This window comes from Somniosus microcephalus, chromosome 4 (assembly GCF_052327205.1).
Source record: "Somniosus microcephalus isolate GS21.2 chromosome 4, FLI_Smic_1.0, whole genome shotgun sequence".
In the NCBI taxonomy this organism is placed as follows: domain Eukaryota; kingdom Metazoa; phylum Chordata; class Chondrichthyes; order Squaliformes; family Somniosidae; genus Somniosus; species Somniosus microcephalus.
The window spans coordinates 211116383-211142203 of record NC_140990.1 but is presented as its reverse complement, the minus strand read 5'-3'; the positions used below and the strand labels follow the sequence as shown (position 1 = coordinate 211142203).

The 25821-nt window shown below is 47.5% G+C and overlaps 1 protein-coding gene across 1 annotated transcript in view; it reads left to right on the top strand.

Moving 5' to 3' along the window:
• LOC147120195 (SPATS2-like protein) overlaps positions 1–25821 on the top strand; it is a 390413-nt gene that overhangs the window by 251458 nt on the left and 113134 nt on the right. The window lies entirely within an intron of this gene.

The following is a 25821-nucleotide window of genomic DNA, read 5'->3' as shown; positions in this document are numbered from 1 at the left end:
CACCCCTGTATATAAGCCTGTGTAGTAACTTTGTATAGCAGTTCCAGTTTTGTCTCCATTCAGTAAACACCTGTTATAACCAACTTCTGCAGTCCGTGTCTCAATTACACACGGACGTTACGCACAGCATCCTCCCGGGCTTCTCTCCTGTGGGGAGGGTGTCCTGGAGCATAGGAAAAGAAGTAATCGTCCCATGTCGCACTTCTTTCAGCAGCACCTCCATTGTTGAATCTGGCAGCCTGGTTGTCCTGATGTAACCCTGCTCCTTTCTCACACTATATAGTGCCAAACAAGTGTTGCAGAACTTTTTTTCTGGACCAAAACGTATTCCTTTTTGAAATACCCGCAGTTGCGTTGGATATCTCACCTCATAACCAAGCAGCCCCAAATGACTGGCAGATCACTATGACCTCTCGCCATGTGTAATGAGGCCTGATTTCAGAAATCTTCACCAGGGTCAGCCATGCATGGTTTGGGTGGTTTCAATGTTCCTGCTCTTTCCACGCTTGGATTGGAAAATCTACGCTATGGGGTATGGCCTAACTTAAAGTGATAAGCAGGTAGGTTAAAGTGACAATAACGTGTTCAGGCTGCACTAGTGACAGAATATGGGGAAATGTTCCATTGACCTCAGTGCATTCACGGTACTGCGGGTGGACATTTAACCCACAGGCTACATATGCTTTGTCCTATAACAAGGATTACTGTTATAAGGCTGCGATTATTAAACAGATACATAAAGAAAGAAAGACTTGCATTTATATAGCGCCTTTTACGACCGCCAGACGACTCAAAGCGCTTTACAGCCAATGAAGTACTTTTTTTTGGAGTGTAGTCACTGTTGTAATTTGGGAAACGCGGCAGCCAATTTGCGCACAGCAAGCTCCCACAAACAGCAATGTGATAATGACCAGATAATCTGTTTTTGTTATGTTGATTGAGGGATGAATATTGGCCAGGACACTGGGGATAATCCCCCTGCTCTTCTTCGAAATAGTGCCATGGGATCTTTTACATCCACCAGAGAGAGCAGACGGGGCCTCGGTTTAATGTCTCATCCGAAAGACGGCACCTCCGACAGTGCAGCACTCCCTCAGCACTGCACTGGAGTAACAGCTTAGCTCTATGTGCTCGAAGTCCCTGGAGTGGGACTTGAACCCACAACCTTCTGACTCAGAGGCAAGTGTGCTACCCACTGAGCCACAGCTGACACAAGGGTAGATTTTCTGAGTCTTCATCCAGCGCCAGTGCATATTGGAAAATCACAAGCACGTTCTGATGCGTTCTGCCGAGGACTCGGACTCTGAGAATTCACCTTATCCAATCCCGGTAGTAGTCAGCATGTACAGCATTCAGTAAAACCTGTGCAAAAAGCAGACCCAGACGTTGTAAATGTCGGAATAACCACACCTTTACAATCTTCTTGGTAGTGAAAAGCGAGTTGTGACATTTTCCATGGATTATTTCCAGTGAGACATTTTTGTTCTCCACAGCAGTAACTACACTGCCATATATTTGAAGGAATCCCTCCAGAATTGCAAAAGGCATGTATTTTACATGGCTCCATTTCTAAGACTGCTTTTTTAAGAACAGGTCATTTATCACATGCTGAGATCCATAGTGCAGACTTGTTCAGGACAGACTGGGCCCGGGCAGTGCAAGTGTGGGAGGTTTGGAGGGTTGGGGGGGAAGATTTCCTCTGTGGACTATGTCTGGTGAAATTGTGTAACTGTTCTTTGTTACACAAGACATTCTTCACTTGTGGTCATTTTGCACACTGTGTGTAGGTTTGTACTTCCGATAATGACTTAAAAACGTCACCACATTTCAAACAAACTTCACAAAACCATTATTCTCCTCAGTTGCTAAATCCCTTTTGAGAACAGGAATACTGGGAATTGTGCAGCTGTGTGTGTGTGTCTCTCAGTGCCAACTTGCACTTCCACAATGACTTCAAAACCCCTTTTTGGTTTTGAACAGTGAAAACCTTATCCACTTTCAAAATACCTTTTCCTTTCATGCACCATATGATGGTGGGGGAGGGGTGGGAATCCCAGTACAAATACAGTCCCCGACGCATACAGCGGGCAAGTTTGAGCTAACGCGATTTGCCTGCTATACGCGGTGGGCGGTAAAACCATCTGATTGAAGCTGCCCGAAGTCCCCACTTTGCAACTGTGTCCTCTAGTTGTCAACAGTGCGAACGGCTGACTGAAGCTGCTTGAAGGGCTGACTTTGTCTGAAATCAGCGGGGCTTTCAAAATGGTGAGTACTGAACTGGCATGGAATAGCCAGCACACTTAATGGGGCAGAAATTCATTATAGCCCAAGAGTGGGCGCTAACTTTGGCAAAGTTTGAGATTTAGCGCCAGGCGCTAATGAATCTCGCTTCACACAAAATTCAGTGTCTTCGCTCAAAGAAAGGATGGGAGCGCTAAATCAAGCGCTAATGACCTAGTTCAGTGGCGTTAGACTCAAAGCGCTAAGCAGTTTCAGGTGCAGCCTAATCGCAGGTCATCATTGCCACAGGCTCTTTCCAGTTCTTAAAGGGAAGGTTCAATCATGCTGCAGAACCTCATTCTCAGCATTGCTGATTCTGCAGCTGTCTCAGCAAGCAGCAGAAGGCCAAGCAGAAGGAACCGGATCACTGAAGGAGGTGTCATTATGGCAGATCAACGGCCCAGGGAGAGAGCTCGCAGATTCTGTGACCAGGCATTGGAGGCCTTGGTCTTCGCTGTGGAGCGACGGAGGGCGGTGCTGTACCCAGCAAGCGGCAGGAGGCCCTCGCCACAAGTCTCCCGCACCATGTGGAGGGAGGTAGTGCAGCACGTCTCGGGCAGCACTGTGGTCCCCAGGACCTACACACAGTGCAGGAAGAAATTTAACGACCTCACTCGGGTGGTCAGGGTGGGTCAATGCCTCAACAAATGCTACATACCACCGTCTGAACCACAGTCTGCACACACTGCCCAAAGCACCACAGCCCCAGCACTCACCTACCAACAATCTCTACCTACCGACACTCACACCCACATCTCACGCCTTGCACACAATGATAGCTATTCAACTATGGCAGGCACGTCTCTCAAACACATTGCTCCACACTCACTCACACATTTTCCTTTCTCTTGCAGGCCAATGTCGCTCACAACGGTGGGGAGCATGAACACATAGGCGGGGGACAAGCCGATACCCAACCACTGTCTGCGCTGGAGAACCGAGTGCTGCAGATTATTGGGCGCTAGGTGGTGGGCGCCATGGCCGCCGGTGACGTTGACCCCCTTGAGGACAACAACGGTATGTTCATCCCTACTCTTTCTTCTCACATCCCACTTCCCCCTCACCCCACAAGCCTTTCCCACTTTCCACCTAATCATGCTGTATGCATGCCTTTCTCTTTTCCTGCCCCCCTCCCCTCAACTTAACCTGACTCTTGTGCCTTTATGCTTTCAGATAATGAGCAAGCAGCTGAACAGCCTGTCCCTGAGGGCACCGTAGAGAGTGAGGTGGAAGAAGAGGAGGATGAAGAAGACACCGCATCACTGCATGTCTCACCCGCAGGCACCAGCTCAGATACTGGCACTACATGTTCTCCAGAGGCTAGTATAGTAGCGGGATCCGCACAGGGTGATGCACCGGGGACGAGTGAGCTGCAGCAAGGCCAGGGGGAAAGGGTAGCTCGGGAGTCAGCTCCCCGGAGGGCGAGTTCACGTGTAAGTTCTGCTGCACAAGAGAAAGATGAGGACATCGATGGGGAGCCCTTTATAAGACGGGTGATGGGCATGCACACGGAGATGATAGGTGCAATGGCAAGGGTGCCTGAGAGCCTCTCGGCAATGATAAGGAGCGTGGAGGAGTCCACCTCCAACATTGCACAAAGCTCTGCGCACACCACGGAGCCCATCATTTCCAGTTTACAAAGGATGGTGGACTCCCAGAGAGACCATGGCAACCCAGACCTCATGCCGCGTGTGATGGGTGATGTCGCAGCTGCCATTGCAGCACAGGCGGAAGCCACACAACGTCTTAGTGCTATAATGCAGTCTATGCTTGGTGCCATCGATTCTTAGACTGCTCTCATACAGTCTCAGCTTGATGCAACACAAGCTCTGACTGCTGCCATCGTGACTGGGTCGACCGCCGTCCACCAGGACTTTCACAGTGTCACAGCAGGCCAGCAATCTGTGCTCCAGCAGATTGCTAGGGATGCTGAGGTGCTGCCCTGGGGGAGTGGCAGTGGGTCAATGGAGCAGGAATGGAGACAGCATTCCTGCTCCCACCACTGGCACTCCGCAATTACCCTTGTCGTTGCCTGTCATCCAGCCAGCCTAGACTGCTGCTGCCCATGCTGAGGTGGTGTAGTCTACAGCCGGGCCTTCCAGGCCCAGAGCTGGTCGAGGGCGTCCCGCAAGGCCATCTGTAGTCTCTGGCACCGACACTCAGCAGCCTTCCACCAGCCCTGCTGCAGCCACTGGGCCAATACTTCGTAGGAGCACTAGAGTAGGCAAAGGCACAGTAACGAGAGGCACTAAGGGATTGCACAAGGGTGAATAGCGTTGTAAATATGTTCACTGATTATTGATAGATTTATTAATTGGCTTTGGATGATTTTGTGGTGTCTCATTTCAGCTTTGCGCTGTGATATGGCCTGTGACAGGGATGGAATGATGGGGATGTGGTGAGCAATGACGATCTGGGGTTTAATTTATTGGACCCACAGTCTGATGAGACGGTCACGGAACGCCCTTCCGGAAGGCCAGTTGAGTAGTTGCCTCCTCCCTCGCTCCTGTTTCTCCGCCTCCACCTCCTCCTCCTTCTGCTCGTCTTCCTCTTCGTCCTCCTCCTCCTCTCCCATCTCCCTCCTCCTGAGGTGGTCCCTGCTGGCAAGAGCTGGGCCCTCATGATGGGCAAATTGTGGAGCATGCAGCAGACGACGATGAAATGGGACACCCGCTCAGTCGCGCACTGGAGGGCTCCTCCCGAGTGGTCAAGGCAGCAGAACCATTGCTTGAGCACCCTGATGGTCTGCTCGATGACGTTCCTGGTGGCAGCATGGCTCTCATTATGAGTGCTGGGCAGGAGTGCTGGGGTTGCGGAGGGGAGTCATGAGCTAGGTGAAGAACGGATAGCCCTTGTCTCCAACCAGCCAGCTGCGAGCTTGATGTGGTGACTGGAAGAGTGCTGGCACACCGGTCTGGCACAGGGTAGAGGCATCATGGCTGCTGCCAGGATAGTGGGCATTCACATTGAGGATTTGCTGTCTGTGGTCGCACACCAACTGCACAGTAAGTGAGTGGTAGCCTTTGCGGTTACGGAAGAGCTCAGGATTGTTATGTGGTGCCCGCAAAGCCACGTGGGTGCAGTCAGTGGTGCCCTGCACCTTGGGGAAGCCCGCTATCCTGGCAAAGTCACATGCACATTCAGCCTGCTTCTCTCTGGTGATGGGTAGGGAAATGTAGTCCCTTCTCCTACTGTAGAGAGCTTCTGTGACCTCCTGGATGCAGCAGTGGACGGCGAACTGCAAAATGTTCACTATATCTCCTGTTGCAGACTGGAAGGAGCTGCTGTCGAAGAAATTGAGGGCGACAGTGAACTTGACTGGCACCGAGAGAGCCGTGGTCGCCCTGATCTGAGGCTCGAGGTCTGGTTGCAGGAGGTGTCGGATTTCGGCGACCACGTCCTTGCTGAAGCGGAGCCTTCTAATACACTGCTCCTCACTTAATTGGATATAGGAGAAGTGCTCTCGGAATACCCTCAGAGGGTAAAGCCTCCTGTTGAGAGCCCTCATGGCCCAACTCTTCCCTCTGGCCACATCTTGCAAGCTTTCTCATTGCCTCCGCTCCCTCCACTGTAGATCCTGGAGGGTGAGGTCGACTGCCAGTACAGCCCCCATTAATGTAACGATGTGTAACACTTTGAAATTTTGTCAGAATAAATGTTACAACATTTTAGTAGCCACAACACTCCTGATACTAAAAAACCTTTAAATGACTGAATTGAACTCTTGCACAATCGTAAACTGGCAAGGAAGCAGTGAAACAGCACTAACCTGACAGCTGCGACTCATCCCTTTAAATATCGCCCCTGGAGCCGCCATCCGCCTGCTTCATGCCTCCTCTTCCTGTCGTTTTTGGGGCGAGGCTCTAAGGCAAGGGCCGATAATCAGTTTGGCAGATCGGGTGCTCAGTGAGTGTTGCACACTCACTGACATCACAATCTGCCTGGCGCTAAAGACCCAGGCACTAACTGTTAGCAGCAGCACTAACGGGCGATTGGATTTGACGTGCGGCGCTGGATTCACCTCATCCTGCCACTACCTCATTAGTGCTCCATCAGTGCCCCTGCCAGGCACTAACGGGAGGTGCTAACCAACTGAATTTCTCTCCCAATATGTTTTAAGCGGCACCTTTGTAATTGACGCCTGTGGTGATGGTAAGTGCCCAGCCTAAGTGCGGACATTGTGATTGTTGGGGACTGTACTTTAAATCTGAAACAAAAGCAGAAATTCTGGAAATACACAGCAAGTCTGCCAGCTCTTGTAAAGGTTAAAGACAGGTTAATGCTTCGGGTAGGCACCCTTTGTCAGAACTGGACAGGGGCCTACACCTGAAATGTTAACCAACTTTTCTATTCAGATGCTGATCAACCTTCTGTTTATTTCCAGCATTCCTATTTTTATCCCAGTAAGTGCCCAACTCTGATTGTTGTAAAGTAGAATTGGTGAAATACACAATATTCCTCAGTTCTTAATTGGTTTTATGTTTTTTGCAATGGCAAGGTCTCTTGTGCTAATTAACATACTCATCAACTGTCCCATTTTAATTGGGACACTCTGGCATGAAACAGCAATGAGGAAAGCACCTGTGGCTCATAAGTCTCCAAAGCCAGCTGATTTGCTCGTTCTACAGAAGAACAGACTCCTGCGCCAAACACCAACCTAGATTCCAATACACTGTAGGTTGTGACTTATATGTAAATAATGGGACTGCACTGCTGTTCTCCAAGAATTAGCTGAACTTTACAGATGATCTTTCTCTTCTCAAACACTGGGCTCCTTTCACAACCATGCACATTGGGAACTCTATCTGCAGTGATCCACAAAAACTCACTACATCAGTAGCCCCTTGATTAGATTTGAACCAAAGTTCATGAGTCATGCCCTCTCACTCATCGGCGTGCTGGGTATAGTTTGAGGTTGAAGTCCCCTTGCTTTCCCCCATTCCCTTCTTGTTCATTAAACTTTAATGTTAACACCTCAAACATCCCCACTTTGAATTTGTTATTGCCAGTTGTAACTATTTACAAATGTAACCCTTTTGTATAATTCTCAGACAATCCGAACATGAATTTTGTTGATACATATTTAATGTAGGCACAGTGGGGGGAATTTTAACCTTATAAAATGGGTGGGTTTGGAGCGTGAGGTTAGTTAAATTGTTAAAAATCGGATTCCCGACCTGAACCCGCTTCCAAACCGCCCACTTCCGGTTTTGACAGGGGGCGGGCGACCAACCCATAATGAGGCTGGAAGCCTCTTTTTTAACCTCCATTTTGTTTTTAACTGCATGTGGACGGGTTTCACACAATTCGTGAAACCTGGCAGTTAAAGCGAGGCGGGGACTGCTGGATCCAGGAGGTAAGTGGCTTTATACCTACTTCCTGGATCCAGGGTCCCTGCCTAACCCAGCCCCCGCGACCGGAGACCCCCCCACAAGGCCTCTGATCACCACCACAGGCATTCTGCCCCCCAGCGATGATGCTGAGTCGGGCCACGATCCTCCCTCCCTCCCATCCCCCCAACAATCCTCTGGTGCACGGCCACAATCTTCTCCCCACGATCCTCCGGTGACCGGCCTCGACCTTCCCTTCACCAACCCCCCCCAATCATCCGACCCCAATCCTCTTAAACCCCCCTCCCCCCTCTGCCCAACTCCCACCACCACCGCCCCCCCCCCCCAACCATTTAACGGCCCGGCCTGACCTCCGATCCTCTATCTGACCACCCCCCCCCAACCATTTAACGGCCCGGCCTGACCCCTGATCCTCTATCTGACCTTCCCCCCCCCCAACATTTAATGGCCTGGCCTGACTCCTGATCCTCTATCTGACCCCCCACCCTCCCAACATTTAATGGCCCGGCCTGACCCCCGATCCGCTATCTGACCCCCCCACCCCCGCAACATTTAATGGCCCGGCCTGACCCCTGATCCTCTATCTGACCTTCCCGCCCCAACATTTAATGGCCTGGCCTGACTCCCGATCCTCTATCTGACCCCCCCCACCCCCCCAACATTTAATGGCCCGGCCTGACCCCCGATCCTCTATCTGACCCCCCCATCCCCCCAACATTTAATGGCCCGGCCTGACCCCCGATCCTCTATCTGAGCCCCCACCACCCCCCACCATTTAATGGCCCGGCCTGACCCCCGATCCTCTATCTGACCTCCCCCCCACCGCCCCCCCAACCATTTAATGGCCCGGTCTGACCCCTGATCCTCTATCTGACCTTCCCCCCCCGCCACCCCCCCCACCATTTAACGGCCCGGCCTGACCCCTGATCCTCTATCTGACCCCCACCCCCCCCCACCATTTAATGGCCCGGCCTGACCCCCGATCCTCTATCTGACTCCCCCCACCCCAGCATTCAATGGCCCGCCCCCCACGCAAACCCTCCCTTCCTCCTCTGTGCGTCTGCAGGCCAACCGCCCGCAGCCAGCCTGTCTCTCAGTCTGGCTGGCTGCGGGCGGGAAACTGAGGCCTCGCATGAAAATCAGGCCATGCCGTTAAAGTCCTCCTGGATTTCCCGACCGCCTCGGAGACTCCCCGCCCCCAACCCGCCTTCACCCTTAAAACTCCGGCCAGTGTGTGTGTTGTTGACGTGAAATGTTCAAGCATTAAGTTTAACATTAGAGCATTCTAAATCCTTAAATGGTTTAATTTTTAAAGTTATTTACATCTTGTCCTGTTACTTTCACCCCCAAAAGCCCACATGAACAGTAAGATGAATTTCAAGTGTCCATTGTGCCTCTTTCCTACATTTAAGAATATGTTAATCAGCTGTTCGTTATATAGACCAGAAAGTTCCCAGCTTTGATTCCCTGCCTGTCTGAGATAGTGTATCTAAGCTGGGGTGACAGTGGGGCACTGTGTTTAGCCTCAGTGCCTTTGAATTAAAGAGGGAAGAATTGGCCATGGTTCCTGTTCCAGAACATGATCCAGAAACCGCTGCTGGGTGTATGTGAGCGCTCACTGAATGAGGACAAGATTAGGTTCTGATATGATGCCTCACTACAGTCAGATAGCCTGCCTACACTCACCTCTATGGCTGACATGTGAATATTGACCACTTTACTGTGATAGGGACCCATGGGTGAAGCCTCAGAGGGCGCCTGGCATCCGTGGATCCCTTTCACAGGAAAGAATCAATCCCTTCAGGAGAGCTAAGCAGAGAAAATTGCTGAGGAAAAGAATAGACTGTTAAATCCATTAGCTACATTCTTGTGAAAGTAATTAGTAGATTCAAACTTTTGGCCTGTTCTCACCCCCCCCCTTTGCACTCTTGGGCTTGCTCAGTTTAGTCTGTAGTCTTATATAAATGGCCGTGCCAACTTTGGTGCAGTTTTCATATGAAAACTGTGGTTCTATTTCAGATACTGATCAACATGCTGTGTATTTCCAGCTTTTTATGTTTTTAGGTTTGAATTTATAGTTTGTACATTCATGTAACCATCGGCAACAGGGGTACTAAAAACTTTCCTTGTTATGTGTCACTTAGTTATATGTGTTGCCCACATATAAACAATTACTGTACAAAGCCTCAATTCAGGGAATGATTTATTGAGCACACTACTTTTGACAGTCACTGCCCATTTATTGGTGCAAAAGGACTGCTTCCCCATTGGTGGATAAATCCTAAAGCTGTCATTGAAGAAGCAACCCTTTCCAAACCATCAGGCCTATGAAATTCAAACACAGTAAAACAGTAGCACCAGAAGTATAAGTGTGCAAAATTCATCACAAGGAAAAGAAATGTTGACATGGAGTCACTGCAGCATCATGGGCTGGATTGCCAAGGCTTGTGGGCTCCAAGTGGCCCGTCAGTCATAGTAGTCACACCAGAGTAATACAAGAACTCCATTTGGATGCAACAAAAGGCTTTCATTTCCAAAAATTCCACAATCATCTGTCTTAAGGCCGACATGTGTTCTCAAGTAAAAATCTTGAGCACACAGAAGAGACCTGCTGACTTTCCAGTTTGACAGATGTTCACGTTTTTTAAAGTATGTGTGTGCGTGGCGGGTAGACCACTGGATCCCAGCACTTGTATCAGACCATTTTCCGATGACACTTTGGTCAGTACACATGGCATTTGAATGGAAGCCTGTATTTCTGTTGGGAGAAATTGATTCCAAATTGTACGCTTCTGTACCTGAATTGGAAAAAGTCAATTAAATGACAAGAATTTCCTAGTTTTCCCAAAGATTACATTTCCTATGAATCTCAGTGCACTTTATTCAAATTACACAGGTGGAGGATAAATACCAACATGGACTGGTTGGGCCGAATTGCCTATTTCCGTGAGGCAATTTCTATGTAAATGTTTGCTCCTCTGATGAGCTTTTTTTCTACATAGCTACAATTAAATTGAAGAATTCTTTTGAGTATCTTAAAGCAGTCAGTTTTTCATTTAACTTCATGCTTGAACTGATTTTTTTTTGCAAGCAGCTTTTCATAAATCCCTACGACAGGAATCTCTGGTATCTGCAGAATGCAAAGGGCTCATTCAGAACTGCCAAGGGTGAGAAACATCCAAAGCAAAGATAGAGATTGGGGTCGGAAGAACATGAACAGTATTCAAGAAATAATGTTTACATAGCTTCAGAAAACTCCTGGAAGATCCCAGTATGGTTTATGTCTGTTTCTCCAGCCTTTCCTCTATCTCCTTCTGTCTCTTTTACTGTCTGTCCTGGTTCCTCTCTCTGGCTTCCTGTACTCAGTATTCATTTGGGCTTCAGGGGTGACCGGAGCGAGCTTGAATTCCTGCATCTTAAATTTGACACTGAATGCCACAAATTCTCATGCTGAAAGGTCAAATAAATAGCCCAAGGAATAGGAATGTAACAGCAGGATGGTAAAGGGTAATTGTCTGAGGGTGGGTCTGAGGTCAAGAGAGTGAATGGGATGTGCTGCATCACATATCATATTTGACTTTAAACCTAAGCCCTAATTCACTGCAGATAAATGTTGTGTTACACTGCCTGGAGACTCAGTGGATGAATGCACTGTCCAATGTTGGGTTACTAACCCTCCCAGATTGTCCTGGAGTCTCTAGGAATGAAAGATTAATGTCCTGGGCACTGCTGCGAGCAACCCGGGAGAAATAAAATCATAGGTGTATAAAAAAAATGTTTTTTTTTCATTTTCTTTGAACACTTTTATTTATGATTCATAAAAATATTGGAGATGGGAATAAAAGGATGTTTGAACATAAGAAATAGGAGCAGGAGTAGGCCATTTGGCCCTTCGAACCTGCTCCGCCATTCAATAAGATCATGGCTGATCTTCTGCCTCAACTCCACTTTCCTGCACTATCCCCATATCCCTTGATTCCCTTAATATTCAAAAATCTATCGACCCCGCCACGCAGTTATTATCAGGGCCAGCATTTCACGTCAATGACCTTTCATCAGAACTGGAAGATGAAAGTGATGAACAGCTTTTAAGCATGTACAGAACTAGGAAGAAGGGGACAGGAAGGGAACAGAAAAGACAGAGGTCAATGATAAGGTGGAGGGCAGGAGTAATTAAATGACAAAAGGGATGGTGCAAGGCAAAAGGAGGTAATGGGTCAAGTGTAGAAACAAAAGATGGGTCCAGAGGAGGTGTAAATGGTCACTGCAGAATAGCAGAGGGGAAGGGAAACATGGAAAATTTATCAATTTGGCTTTGGGATTCCTCTGCATTTGTGGGAATATTGTTGGGAGCCTGTCGTGCATAGTGACCACCGACCCAGGAAAAAGAGTTGGGCTGAGGTGGATTTGCAGGTGCAGGCGGAACTCCCACCTCGCTGGAGCCCTGCCCTAAAGAGGAGAATCCAGATCCTAAATTAGAGATGGATCCCTATTTACATAGTACTGCATAGTATTTACAGCACAAAAGCAAGCCATTCGGCCCAACAGGTCCATGCCGGTGTTTATGTTCCACACAAGCCTCCTCCCACCCATCTTCATCTAACCCTATCTGCATAACCTTCCAGTCCTTTCTCCCGCATGTGTTTATCCAGCTTCCCTTTAAATGCATCTATACTATTCGCCTCAACTACTCCATGTGATAGCTAGTTCCACATTCTAACCACTCTCTGGGTAAAGAAGTTTCTCCTGAATTCTCTATTGGATTTATTTGTGACTATCTTATAATTATGACCCCTAGTTCTGGTCTCACCCTATCAAACTCTTTCATAATCTTGAAGACCTTTATCAAGTCACCCTGTTATGTCTGACATTTGGTGATAGGTACTCGATTGCCTTGGCCTGAGCACATGGAGTTTGATAGTGCTGTGATCATTGTATTGTGTATAGGTATTCGATTGCTTGTGCCTGGAAGTGTGTGTGTGTGTGTGTGTGGCAGCCATATTAAAAGCAGTATGAACTGAACTCACTGACGGTCTCTGGATTATCTTTGCAAACGCAAGACACCCTTCTAGAGAAAAGAGCTCCAGCCTGTTCAGTCTTTCTTGATAGGTATAACCTCTGACTTCTTGTATGATTCAAGTGAATCTTTTTGGAACCTTCTCCACTGCACTTAGAAAATAATAATAGGATTGGGCAGAGTCAACATGGATTTATGAAAGGGAAATTTTGTTTGACAAATCTGTTAGAGTTTTTTGAGGTTGTAACTAGCAGAATAGATAAAGGCGAACCAGTGGATGTGGTGTATTTGGATTTTCAGAAGGCATTCAATAAGGTGCCACACAAGAGGTTATTAAACAAAAATAGGTCTCATGGGATTGGGGGTAATATACTAGCATGGATTGAGGATTGGTTAACGAACAGAAAACAGAGAGTAGGAATAAACAGGTCATTTTCGGGTTGGCAGGCTGTAACTAGTGGGGTACCGCAAGGATCAGTGCTTGGGCCTCAGCTAGTTACAATTTATATTAATGATTTGGATGAGGGGACCAAATGTAATATATCCAAGTTAGTTGCCGATACAAAGCTAGGTGAGAATGTAAGTTGTGAGGAGGATGCAAGGATGCTTCATGGGGATATAGACAGGCTAAGTGAGTGGGCAAGAACATGGCAAATGGAATATAATGTGGAGAAATGTGAAGTTATCCACTTTGGTAGGAAAAATAGAAAAGCAGAGTATTTCCTAAATGGTGAAAGATTGGGAAATGTTGGTGTTCAGAGGGACCTGGGTGTCCTGGTACACGAATCACTGAAAGTTAATATGCAGGTACAGCAAGCAATTAGGAAAGCAAATGGTATGTTGGCCTTTGTTACACGAGGATTTGAGTATAAGAGTAAAGACATCTTACTGTAATTATATAGGGCCCTGGTGAGACCACACCTGGAGTATTGTGTACAGTTTTGGTCTCCTTACCTAAGGAAGGATATACTTGCCATAGAGGGAGTGCAACGAAGGTTCACCAGACTGGTTCCTGGGATGGGGGGATTGTCCTATGAGGAGAGATTGAGTAGACTAGGCCTATATTCTCTGGAGTTTAGAAGAATGAGAGGTGATCTCATTGAAACATACAAATTTCTTACAGGGCTTGACAGGGTAGATGCAGGGAGGATATTTCCCCTGGCTGAGGAGTCAAGAACCAGGGGTCACAGTCTCAGAATAAGGGGTCAGCCATTTAGGACTGAGATGAGGAGAAATTTCTTCACTCAGAGGGTGGTGAATCTTTGGAATTCTCTACCCCAGAGGGCTGTGGAGGCTCAGTCGTTGAGTATATTTAAGACAGAAATCGATAGATTTTTGAATATTAAGGGAATCAAGGGATATGGGGATAGTGCAGGAAAGTGGTGATGAGGTAAAAGATCAGCCATGATCATATTGAATGGCGGAGCAGGCTCGAGGGGCCAAATGGCCTACTCCTGCTCCTATTTCTTATGTTCTTATTTCTTATGTTCTTATGCCTCTATATCCTTTTTATAATATGGAGACCATAACTGTTCACAGTACTCCAAGTGTGGTCTAATCAAGGTTCTATACAAGTTTAACAACATTTCTGTAACAGGAACATTCCCCAGTTTTTTGAGTTTCTTTTCACCACTTTCCTTGCTGTTTTCAGATTTTACAGTAATCTGTGAAACTTCTGCAGGAGAGAGAATGGTGTTAGTTGGACTGGAGGGCTGGTCTGTTATGTCTGCACACTGAGTTACAGTGCTGCATTAGAGTTACTCTAGCACATGAAGTTTGATAGTGCTGTTATCGTTATATTATGTCTGACATTGCTAGCACATGAAGTTTGATAGTGCTGTTATCGTTATATTATGTCTGACATTGGTGATAGGTACTCGATTGCCTTGGCCTGTAAGAGTTAGTTGGATCGGCCATTAAAACGACACGAGTTGCTTTCTACATGCTGTCATTGAGTCATCCTTGCAAACGCAACATTTGGCGACGAGGATGGCTGAAATCTCTCTTCCACCACCTCCTCCCTTCCTTGCACTACCCGGTGAGCCCCCGATCCCATGGGTTCACTGGTTAAAGTCCTTTGAAACCTACCTCATCGCTCTCGGACTAGAAAATGTGAGTGCAGCATGGAAAAAGGCACTGTTATCCTATTGCTTGGGAGCGGAGGGCCAGCGTGTTCTTGGGACATTATGGACAGCAGACTCAATACAAACATATGATGAGGCTGTGGCTCTGTTAAGCACACACTTCTCTGCCCCTCAAAGCGCCCTCCTCCGGCGATTCATTTTTAGACAGCGTCACCAACTTCCCGGCGAGTCTGTGCATCAGTATGTGGCTAATTTGAGGGGGTTAGCTAGCTCGTGCAAGTTCGGTGCACTATAAGATGAGATGGTGCGTGATCAGCTAATAGAGCACACCAACAACGTGAGAGTGCGTGAAAGACTGCTACTCAAGTCCAACGATCTGTTGTTGTCGCAGGCAGTTAACATTGCCTTTCAAGTGGAGCCTGCAGCCGAATGTGCAGCGAAACTAGCAAGACATCCAGTGAGCGGCTTCTCCAGCGCCCCCTTCCACTCTGAACTCTCACACACGGCTCAGCCACAGACACCCAGTGACAGCGCCCTCGGCCCCGACAGCTCTGACAGTGTAATGCTCGCGCAACGGCAGCAACGCACGCTACCGCGGCAACAGTGTGGAAACTGTGGATCTCGTTCACATGCTACCAGAGCACAGAATTTCCCCACACGCGGCCAAGCCTGTCGCAATTGTGGAAAACAAAATCACTTTGCAAATGTCTGCCGCTCTGCCCCTGTTGCTACAAATGAACACTCTCAGTCCTCAAGCACTATAATTCACAACGTGAGCTCTGGGTCAGTAGTGGCTTTCAAGTCATGCACAATTAACCTGAATGATGTGTGCATTCCTCTGTTGTTGGATACCGGTGCCAGTGTCTCACTGCTGAATGTGGACACATTCAAACATTTTTTCAGCTCCCTGCCACTCTCTGCGCCCTCCACTGCCCTCTGCGGGTATGGTAGTTTGAAAATTGAACTAGTGGGCTCAGTCAACCTCACTGTATGCTATGGAACAAAAGTTTTGCCAGATTTTTGTTTTCATGTGGCACGCCAAGGAGCTAACCTGATGGGACTGGATCTTTTCACTGACCTGGGTTTTTCTCTCTTGGACACCGGCGGGTCTGCGATTCTGCACGTCGCCTCACCGTGGCGCCAAACATGGCCAGCACTCTTCGAGGGTCTGGGCTGCCTGACTGCCTTCACCCACCAGCCCATGGTTGACTCCACCGTTACCCCTGTCATTCAGCCACTGCACCGCATCCCGGTTGCTCTCCGTGACAGGGTCACAGCTGAACTAAAGCAGCTACTGGAAGCTGGCATCATCGAACCAGTTGATGCCTCCCCATGGGTCTCCAACCTGGTGGTCGCAAAGAAAAAGTCAGGTGGTCTACGCGTCTGTGTCGCTCTTCGAGCAGTGAATAAGGCCATAATCCCTGACAAATATCCACTGCCCACGTCAGAGGAACTCACAGCGCAGTTCTATGGCTCCATCCTGTTCTCGAAACTGGACCTTCGACAGGGCTATCTACAGGTTCCCCTCCACCCCAGCAGCAGGGACCTCACTGCTTTTGTGACACATGCTGGCGTCTTTCAGTACACCAGGATGCCATTTGGACTTAGCTCGGCACCCAGCTGCTTCCAAAAGGTGATGTCCACTGTGCTCGCGGGCATTCCTGGGGTGGCCATCTACCTGGATGACATCGTCGTGCACGGGCCCTCGACCTCCACTCACGACGAACGCCTTCACAGAGTTTTCACGGCTCTAGCAAAAACACAAGCTCACACTGAATGGTGAAAAGTGTGTCTTTGCGGTTTCAGAGATCGAGTTTGTGGGGTTTCAGTTGTTGGCTGATGGTATATCCTCACTCCAGTCAAACGTGGATGCCATTCACAGCATCCCAGAACCCAGCTCTGCAGCATAGGTTGCCTCCTTCCTTGGCATGACTGGGTACTACCTGAAGTTTTTGCCCCAGTACTCAGCCACCACAGCCCCACTGCGCCAGCTCCTGGGTGTGGTCACAAGCCTGTACGGAAGCTGTACGTCTCCTCAAATCGCAGCTCACGTCGCCTCCAGTGTTGGCTCACTTTGACGTCGCCAGCCCCACCCTCGTCACCTGCGACGCGTCCGCTGCAGCTGTGGGGGCAGTGTTATCGCAGATAGAGAAGGGAGTGGAGAAACCAATCGCCTTTGCCTCCCGAGCCCTTAGCCCCACTGAACAGAAGTCCTCAGTAGGCGAGCGTGAGGCGCTGGCGTGCGTCTGGGCATGTGAGCGGTGGCACCTGTACACGTATGGCCGTGCCTTCACCCTGCGAACCGATCATCAGGCTCTCACTGCCCTGCTGTCGACATTCGGCACGGGCCACAGACCACTGCGTCTACACCGCTGGTCTGACCACCTCCGCCAATACAATTTCAGTCTCCAGTTCACGCCAGGATGTGACAATGTTGTTGCAGATCTGCTCTCCCGCACTGTCTCTGCCCCAGTCCCACTCGTTGGTTTTGAACATGTGGAACAGGATATCATACAGATGCTGCACACGCTTCTCCAAACCACAGTCTCTCTCCAGGAGCTCAAAGAGGCCTCTGAACAGGATCCGGCCCTCTCCCAGCTGTGCACCTTCATCAGAGATGGCTGGCCTCGCAAGGTGCCTGAGGAACTGTCTGCCTACTCCAGAGTTAAAGAGGAGCTCTCCTGCTGGAATGACTCCTGTGTTGCACGTGGGCTCTGCACTGTGGTCCCAAGTGCCCTTCGTGCGCGTGTTTTATCCATGGCGCACGAGGGCCACTTGGGCATAGTGAAGCTCAAACAACGATGCCGAGACCTAGTGTGGTGGCCGGGTATCGACAGGGAAATTGAGGCCCTGGTCAAGGACTGTGCAGCCTGCCTTGTAAGTGGCACGACTGGCCACCAAGCTCCTCCACCCCTGCAACCCCTTGCCTGGCCCTCAGCCCTGGGAGCACCTGCAGCTGGACGTCTGCAGGGAGATCCATGGTGTCCCCCACCATCAACGGTTCCTAGTGGTGACCTATGACCTGCACTCAAAATGGCCAGAGGTCACTGCCGTGGGCTCCGTCACCTCTCGGGTCTTCATCGATATCCTTGAGTCCCTCTTCTCCCGCTGGGGGCATCCAAAGGCCATCACCACAGACAATGGCCCCCAAATGGTCTCTTTGGAACTCTCCTCCTACCTTGAGAGCAAGGGCATCCGTCACATACCACCCCGAGTCAAATGGGGGGTGGAGCGTTTTAACCAGACACTGAAAAATGGCCTCAGAGCACACCTATCCCAGGGGTGTGCGTTTGACAAGGCCCTCCTCCACACACTGCTGCACTACAGAGCCTCCCAGCATTCCACTACAGGGGTCTCACCCGCATCCCTCATGCTAGGCCGTGAGCTCATGCTGCCCCTTGGCAGGCTCCGCCCCTCGCTAGCTCAGAGCCCTGCTCCACCGGCTCAAGCCACAGTCGCCAGACAGCAGGAGAAGATGAAACTCTGCTTCGACCAGTCGAAGAGGGCCAAGGCGCCCAACATCTCAGTCTCCGATTGGGTCAGAGTCCGCAGGCCTCACCGCAACAATAAGATGGCCTCATTCTGGTCCTCCCCTCTCCAAATCAGCCGCCAACTTGGACCAGCCACTTTCTGCCTCACTGACGGCTCTCGGTGGCATGCCAGCCGCCTTCGGAATGTGCCAGCACCCCCTGATGCAGGATTACACGGATCTAACCCCCAAGCCTTACCCCCAGAGTGGCGGGATGCACATGTGGCTCAGCCAGCCAACCCTCAAGCAGATATTGTGCCTCAGCCACAACCTCACCAGTCCCCACCTCGGCTTGCTCCTCCCCAGTCCCCACCTCGGCCTGCTCTTCACCAGCCCCCATCTCGGCCTGTTGTACACGTTCTCGCCCTGGCCACCTACAGGACTTTGTCACTACATTTCATGTTTGAAATTCTGTGAGGGGGAGGAAATGTTATGACTGCACACTGAGTTACAGTGCTGCATTAGAGTTACTCCAGCACATGAAGTTTGATAGTGCTGTTATCGTTATATTATGTCTGACATTGGTGATAGGTACTCGATTGCCTTGGCCTGTAAGAGTTAGTTAGATCGGCCATTAAAACAATACGAGTTGATTTCTACATGCTGTCATTGAGTCATCCTTGCAAACGCAACATGGTCGTTACTTGGCCTGTACCCTCCTCCAGTCATGCCAGCTCTTATCAACAGTAAATGGTCCGTTTATGTGAAAAAATCTGTCAAAAAGTTAAAAATATTAAAATTGGTGCCTGCGGAAAAATTGGACTAGATTTCTTGAAAAAGCAGGAAGTGAAATGAGATCATTCGGGTTTGAAATAAAATTACTATTGCTGGACCAGATATTAAGTTGTGCTCTCAATAAATCATTATTTGCAGTAAACTTCTGTACATCCTGTTAAGGTCATATTCTTACACAATGGATTCATTAATTTGGCTCAGTTTTAGGAGAGAATTTGGAGCTATCAGTTCAACACTAGATTCATGATTTCCCTGAGTTTTGAAGCCATTTCATTTGAATATACTCCAGAACCTCCATTATCCAGACTTCAATTATCCCCCTTCCCAATTATCTGCCAGAATTTCCATGTGACAAATCCTTGCATGAGATGACATTTACTGCACAGTCTGCTAAAACCAGTCTCCTCCTGTTTGATATAAATAAGCTACACAGCACAAGTAGGATTGCATTTAGTTAATATTTGTATTGTATTTGTCTCCACCCTGTGCCTAGGAAGCATAGTGCTGTACCAGAAGTGAAAAGCCAAAATGTGAGCTCTCTTGAGTATTCACCAATTACCATCACCAGCTAGGGGAGTCTCCCCATTATTATGGCAGATAAAGGAGGTTCCACTGAGTGTGACTACCAGCAAGTTATAACTAATTCCATCAAATGTGTCTGTCCATTTTTTCATCCATGAGAATAAAGTTTGAGTGGTTCTCAGTGTTAGCACAGCCCAAGACTGACAAACTTCTCTAACATTTTCCAGTTCTGGCAAGGTGCACAGCTGCACCCAGGCTCACCCATGACTCCCTCCATACGCTTATGGAGGGAGTCACAGCACGCAGGGAGGTTCTCTCCTCTTCCAATGGGAGGAAGAGACCTCCCCAGGAGACCAACGCAGCCTGGTTGTACATTGCACAGGAGGGCACAAGCAGGGATGTTGTCAGGAGGGCCAGGCTGCAGTGGCGCAAACCTTTCAATGATCTCAGTAGATCCTTACTCACACCAACTTACCTTGTACCTCCACCCATCCCTCTCTATCTATATGATCACTTCCCCATCTCAATAGCCACCCCTCACACTCACCCTCATCCTAGTCCAATCATACCAACTAACAACACACAAGGGTAGGCACTTGTGTGCTTTAGTCATAGTTCATGTGACGTTTCTGTTAATGTGCTGTCAAACTTTGAAATCTTTATTTTCAACACTTTGCTTTCTTGGACAGATTTGTGTGCACCTTTGGAAGTGGCTTAGTGAGTTGCAGTGAATGGTGAGACATAACGGTACCCCCCACAATGTTGATGAGTGTGAAAGGAATGGCTTGGGCGTTGTAGGGATGCTTTATAGTGTTGGCGTGGAGTGGTGCCAACCTGGCGCATCATGTGGTAGCCAGGGTGTACAGCATCAAGTGAAGTAAGCCTGGCCATGGTGAGGCCATCCCTGGCATCCCGGGCAACAATGTCGTCGGGTGCTGATGCCCTGGTCCTGTGCAGCATCACATGATTTGGTGGTGTTGTTGGTGCTGCTGGTGTACCTGGTGATGTTGGTGTTGGGGCTGATCGTGGTCAGATTCTGAGTACCAAGGTGAGGGAGTATAAAGTGTACCCATGCTGATGGAATAGATGGCAGGTGAAGTAGAGATGACAGAAGCAATCTATCAATGGTGGGAGAGGTAATAAGGTCAGACTGCATGGAGACTTATGTAAAGACTTGCAGCATCCTGAATCTGTAGTGGAAATGCAGTTTAGAGATGCTAGTGCTTAAGGGAAGATATCTGAATCAGCTGAGAGCTTTGACTTGATATTTGAAGCTGTCAACTCATCAACTGATTCAACGGCCACTGACCTCCCACCTCAGCTTCACAGACGAGGTCTAGGCACAGCGGGAAACCGGTGGGAGGCCTGTGAAAGTTAAAAAGCTGGGAAAAAAGCATTTTTCAGTGGCTGTAAACAAGCCACTAATGATTTGAATTGGGTCCCCTACTGCAGCCTGTCGGGTCTACTCAGCGCTGGCAGACCCAATTTCGGGAAATGCAGGTGTGCACGTTTTGACAGCGGGTTCCCGACCTGCTGTCAATCATTTAAAATTTCACAGCTGACCCGCCACCAAATGGGTCCGCTGAGCGCCGGTTAAATCTGTTTCTCTCTCCAGAGATGCTGCCTGACCTGCTGAGTATTTCCAGCATTTTCTGTTTTTATTTCTGGCATTTTATGTTTTTATGCCAGATATTTATTGTTCAGTATAACATAGAATATATTTTTTCAAAGAAGTTGATTTTTAATCTTCAGAATTACAGCCCAGAAGGTAACAAATCAGAATGTCTAGGTCCTATGCTCTGGAATTCCCTTCCTAAACCTCTCTGCCTTTCTATCTATCTCTCCTCCTTTAAGACTTCTTAAAACCTACCTATGTGTCTTAATGTCTCCTTTTTTGGCTCAGTGTCAATTTCTGTCTGATTACGCTCCTGTGAAACGCCTCTGGATGTTTTACTATGTTAAAAGCACTATATAATTGCAAGTTGTTGCTGTACGCAACGAGCAGACTGAGTTTGGTAAGTGCAAGGGAAGTTGATTTTTAACCTTTAGCATCATGAATCCATAAACATTTACAGCCCTGAAGGAGGCCATTCAGCCATCATGTCTGTGCCAGCTCTTTGCAGGAGCAATGTAAAATTAATCCTACTTCTCCATTCTTTCTCCATACCTCTGTATCTACCTCTTGCCTGAGCCATTGTGATAAAGCAATTCATGCGCTTTCACAGGCATGTGCTCCAGCACACCCAATTTATCCATATTCACTATGCCCAGGCAATTCAGGGCACCCGGGTGTAGACCCAAGAAAATCTCCCCCCTCTTCTACTGTTTCAGCTATACAGTTCAACATTCTATTGATGCAATCAAATCTTCATTTATTTTTGCTGGTGTTGTATGATAAAACAATCTGGGCAGCTTGCAGTTATTTTTACTGGAGGACTTCCACCCAGCATTTTTTATGTATTTTCTGATGCAATTATACTGAAGTTCTTCCAGTGCAAAATTATAACATTAAGTTGGCAATCAGGTGTATTTATTAAAATGTTATACCTTATCTACCAGAAAGAAGTCACTTGACCCACACAAACGGCATTGATCCCACTCCGCACAGGAAGCTACCAGCAGAAAATGGCAGTGTAACGCAATGCAGAGCAGAAATCATATTCAACAAGCAAATTAAAAGTTCAGATGAAGAGATTTAGGAAATAAAAGGCTATATTTCTGGGTCCAAAAAAAATAACCTCTGGAAGATAAGGCCCTCAAAGTGTTTAAATGCTACCGAGGATTGTTGCAAGCATTTTTGTGAGGTGTGATAAAGAAGCTGGGTGGCCAGTGGTTTGTTCAAGGAAAAAAGTCTTAAATTGGAACAAATTAACCTGATGCCCCAGGAGGTTGCTGACAACTGTGATCTGCAGGGGCAGCCCTGCAAGCTGTAACGTACACTTCTGGGCACTTTTCCACGCTGTGGGACACTGAGCAGAAACCCTGGACAATAACATGGGAAGTGTTACGATACCATTCCTGTGTTATTTACATAAAATTGAAATGACCCTGGCCTATTTCAGGTGGGAGTTTCCCACCCACACCAGGGTTTCCTCAGAAAATGTGTATCAGGCACAAAGAGGGCAGAGACCCAGAAATAAGAGGCATTGAGGTTGAGGAATATTGCTACCTACATGTGACGAACGAGACTCCGCGATAGAGAAGATACCTTCATTGAGGATTCCTCCCAAAGTTCCAGACAGTTAATTCTGCTGCCTTTAGAAAGAGACAATGTAAATACATTCAGAGAAGTTTCTTTTACAGAAAATTATTAGCTGTTTATCTTATTTAAATTCAGGTTAAACTATAGACATATATATATTTGCAAATATTGATACTGCAGTGGTTTGTTTAGTTGTATGTGTTTTACTTGGAAAAAGTAATCTCTGCAAGATTTATGATTGATGTTTTAAACTTAAAAGTTATTTAGTGCCGTACACACCAGCATGGCATCTTCAGCAGAGGAGAGAACTGGGAAAGGCAGAGCAAGTAACTTGAAAGGCAGAAACCCTCACCACATTTAAAAAGTGCTTGGCTGTGCACTTGAAGTGCCGTAACCTACGGACCAAGAGCTGGATAGTGGGATTAGGCTGGATAACTCTTTGTCGGCCGGCGTGGACATGATGGGCTGAAATGGCCTCCTTCCATGCTGTAAATTTCTATGATTCTAAAACTTCATTTAACTTTTAATCAATTTACAATACAGATTTTTTTGCTTTGGATATTTTCTATACTACTGAAGTAAAAAGATTGCATCCAACGCTTCCTTACAGATGAGCTCTCAGTCTAGCAATGTAACTCTCATATCTACAATTTCTGAAATTATCTGCAATATATCCCTGATTTATACTGGTGGTTTGGATTGTACAAGATCACAAGTATAAAAAATTTGTTACATCCTTAAATTTTAATGTGCATATTTTTCAAAGGGAACAATCTCTGATTGGCGGGTGGCGACAAGCGGTGTTCCCCAGGGATCTGTACTGAGGTCTCAGCTTTTCACCATATATATTAATGACTTGGATGAAGGAATAGAGAGTTGCATATTCAAGTTTGCAGATGACACTAAGTTAGGTGGCACAATAAGTTGCGTAAATGGGAGCAGGATGTTACAACGGTTCAGTCCAGATTCACCAGAATGATACTGGGGCTGAGAGGGTTACATTATGAGGACAGATTGCATAAACTTTATTTCCTTGAAGTTAGAAGGCTGAGTCATAGAGTCATAGAGTTTTACAGCACAGAAAGAGGCCCTTCGGCCCATCGTGTCTGCGCCGCCCAGCCATCCCTGTCCAGTCTAATCCCATTTTCCAGCATTTGGTCCATAGCCTTGTATGCAATGGCATTTCAAGTGCTCATCCAAATGCTTCTTGAATGTTGTGAGGGTTCCTGCCTCTACCACCCTTTCAGGCATTGAGTTCCACATTCCAACCACCCTCTGGGTGAAAAAGTTCCTCCTCAAATCCCCTCTAAATCTCCTGCCCCTTACCCTGAATCTATGCCCCCTTGTTATTGACCCCCCTACTAAGGGGAAAAGTTCCTCTTTGTCTACCCTATCTATGCCCCTCATCATTTTATACACCTCAATCAGGTCCCCCCTCAGCCTTCTTTGCTCCAAGGAAAACAACCCCAGCCTGTCCAGCCTCTCTTCATAGCTGAGGCGCTCCATCCCAGGTAACATCCTGGTGAATCTTCTCTGCACCCTCTCCAAAGCAATCACATCCTTCCTATAGTGAGGCGACCAGAACTGCACACAGTACTCCAGCTGTGGCCTCACCAGCGTTTTGTACAGCTCCATCATAACCTCCCTGCTCTTATATTCTATGCCTCGGCTAATGAAGGCAAGTATCCCATATGCCTTTTTAACCACCTTATCTACCTGTTCCGCTGCCTTCAGGGATCTATGTACATGTACACCAAGGTCCCTCTGACCCTCTGTACTTCCTAGGGTCCTACCACTCATTGTGTATTCCCTTGCCTTATTTGTCCGTCCAAAATGAGGGATGATCTAATTGAGGTGTTTAAAATGAAAAAGCGATTCAATTAAGTAGCTACAGAGAAATTATTTCCTCTGATGCGGGAATTCAGAACAAGGGGGCAGAATCCGAAAATTAGAGCTAGGCCAGTTAACACAATGGATAGTTGCAATCTGGAACTCTCCCCCCAAAAGGCTGTGGATGCTGAGACAATTGAAATTTTCAAGACTGAGATCAATAGATTTTTGTTAGTTAAGGGTTTCAAGGGATATGGATCAAAGGCGGGTAAATGGAGTTGAAGTCGACCTCATGGCGGAACAGGGTCAAGGGGCTGAATAGCCTACTCCAATTGCTATGGTCCGAGTAATGCAGTTAAATAATTGCACTGAGGTCTATGGTAGGAAATTTTAGTCTACAACAGTGCAGGAAACTGGCATTAGTTGACTGCTATAATTATTTATTATTGAAAAGTGAGATTGTAAAATGCTTTCATTTACAAATCTAAGTTCTTTCAATATTACAGGCGGTGCATTTATTAATGCTGGTCTAATCGAGCTTTATTTCCACACCTTGCTGAATCCTATAGCTACACTGGAAGACTGCATCGTGTCTACAGTTGTTTGGATCCATGCCCTCTACATAAAGTGACGACTCTTTACATGGTGCCAAGAACATTTTGTGCTGAAATGTCAAATTGGCTAAAGGATTTCCTGGTTTTCTGCCTGACAGAAATCAAAGGCAGAATTTATCAGCGTCTGGGAAATAGCCTTCCAATTTTTAAATCTAGTTCAGGATCTTTTAAGATCAATTATCCTTCTAATGATTGCTGTGTTTTTAATTCTTTCTCCAGATGAGAGCAGGTACCTTTTCACTGCTACCAGATGCCTCTAATGCGCAGTAATACTCTACAACATTTAGAGAGCTAAAAAGCGAGAAAGATCGGCATAAATTTAAGGTCATCGACAAAAGGACAAAGGGAGAGGTTAAGAGTTTTTTTTTACATAGAGGGTCGTTGGGACATGGAATGCCCTGTCATAAACGGTGATGAAAGCAGAATCCATAATAGCCTTTAAAAGGGAAATGGAGAAACATTTGAAAAAAGAAAATTAAAAGGATGCCAGGAAAGGATAGGGAAATAGGACCAAGTGGATAGCTCTTTCAGAGAGCTGGCACAGGTGCTCCTCCTATACTGTGAAAAGTTGATTTATAAAGCCTCCAGTCATGTCTGGTGCTAGAAAATCAATGTTAGTATCTCTCGTCAACAAATTGTATTTAAGGTCAATTTTTA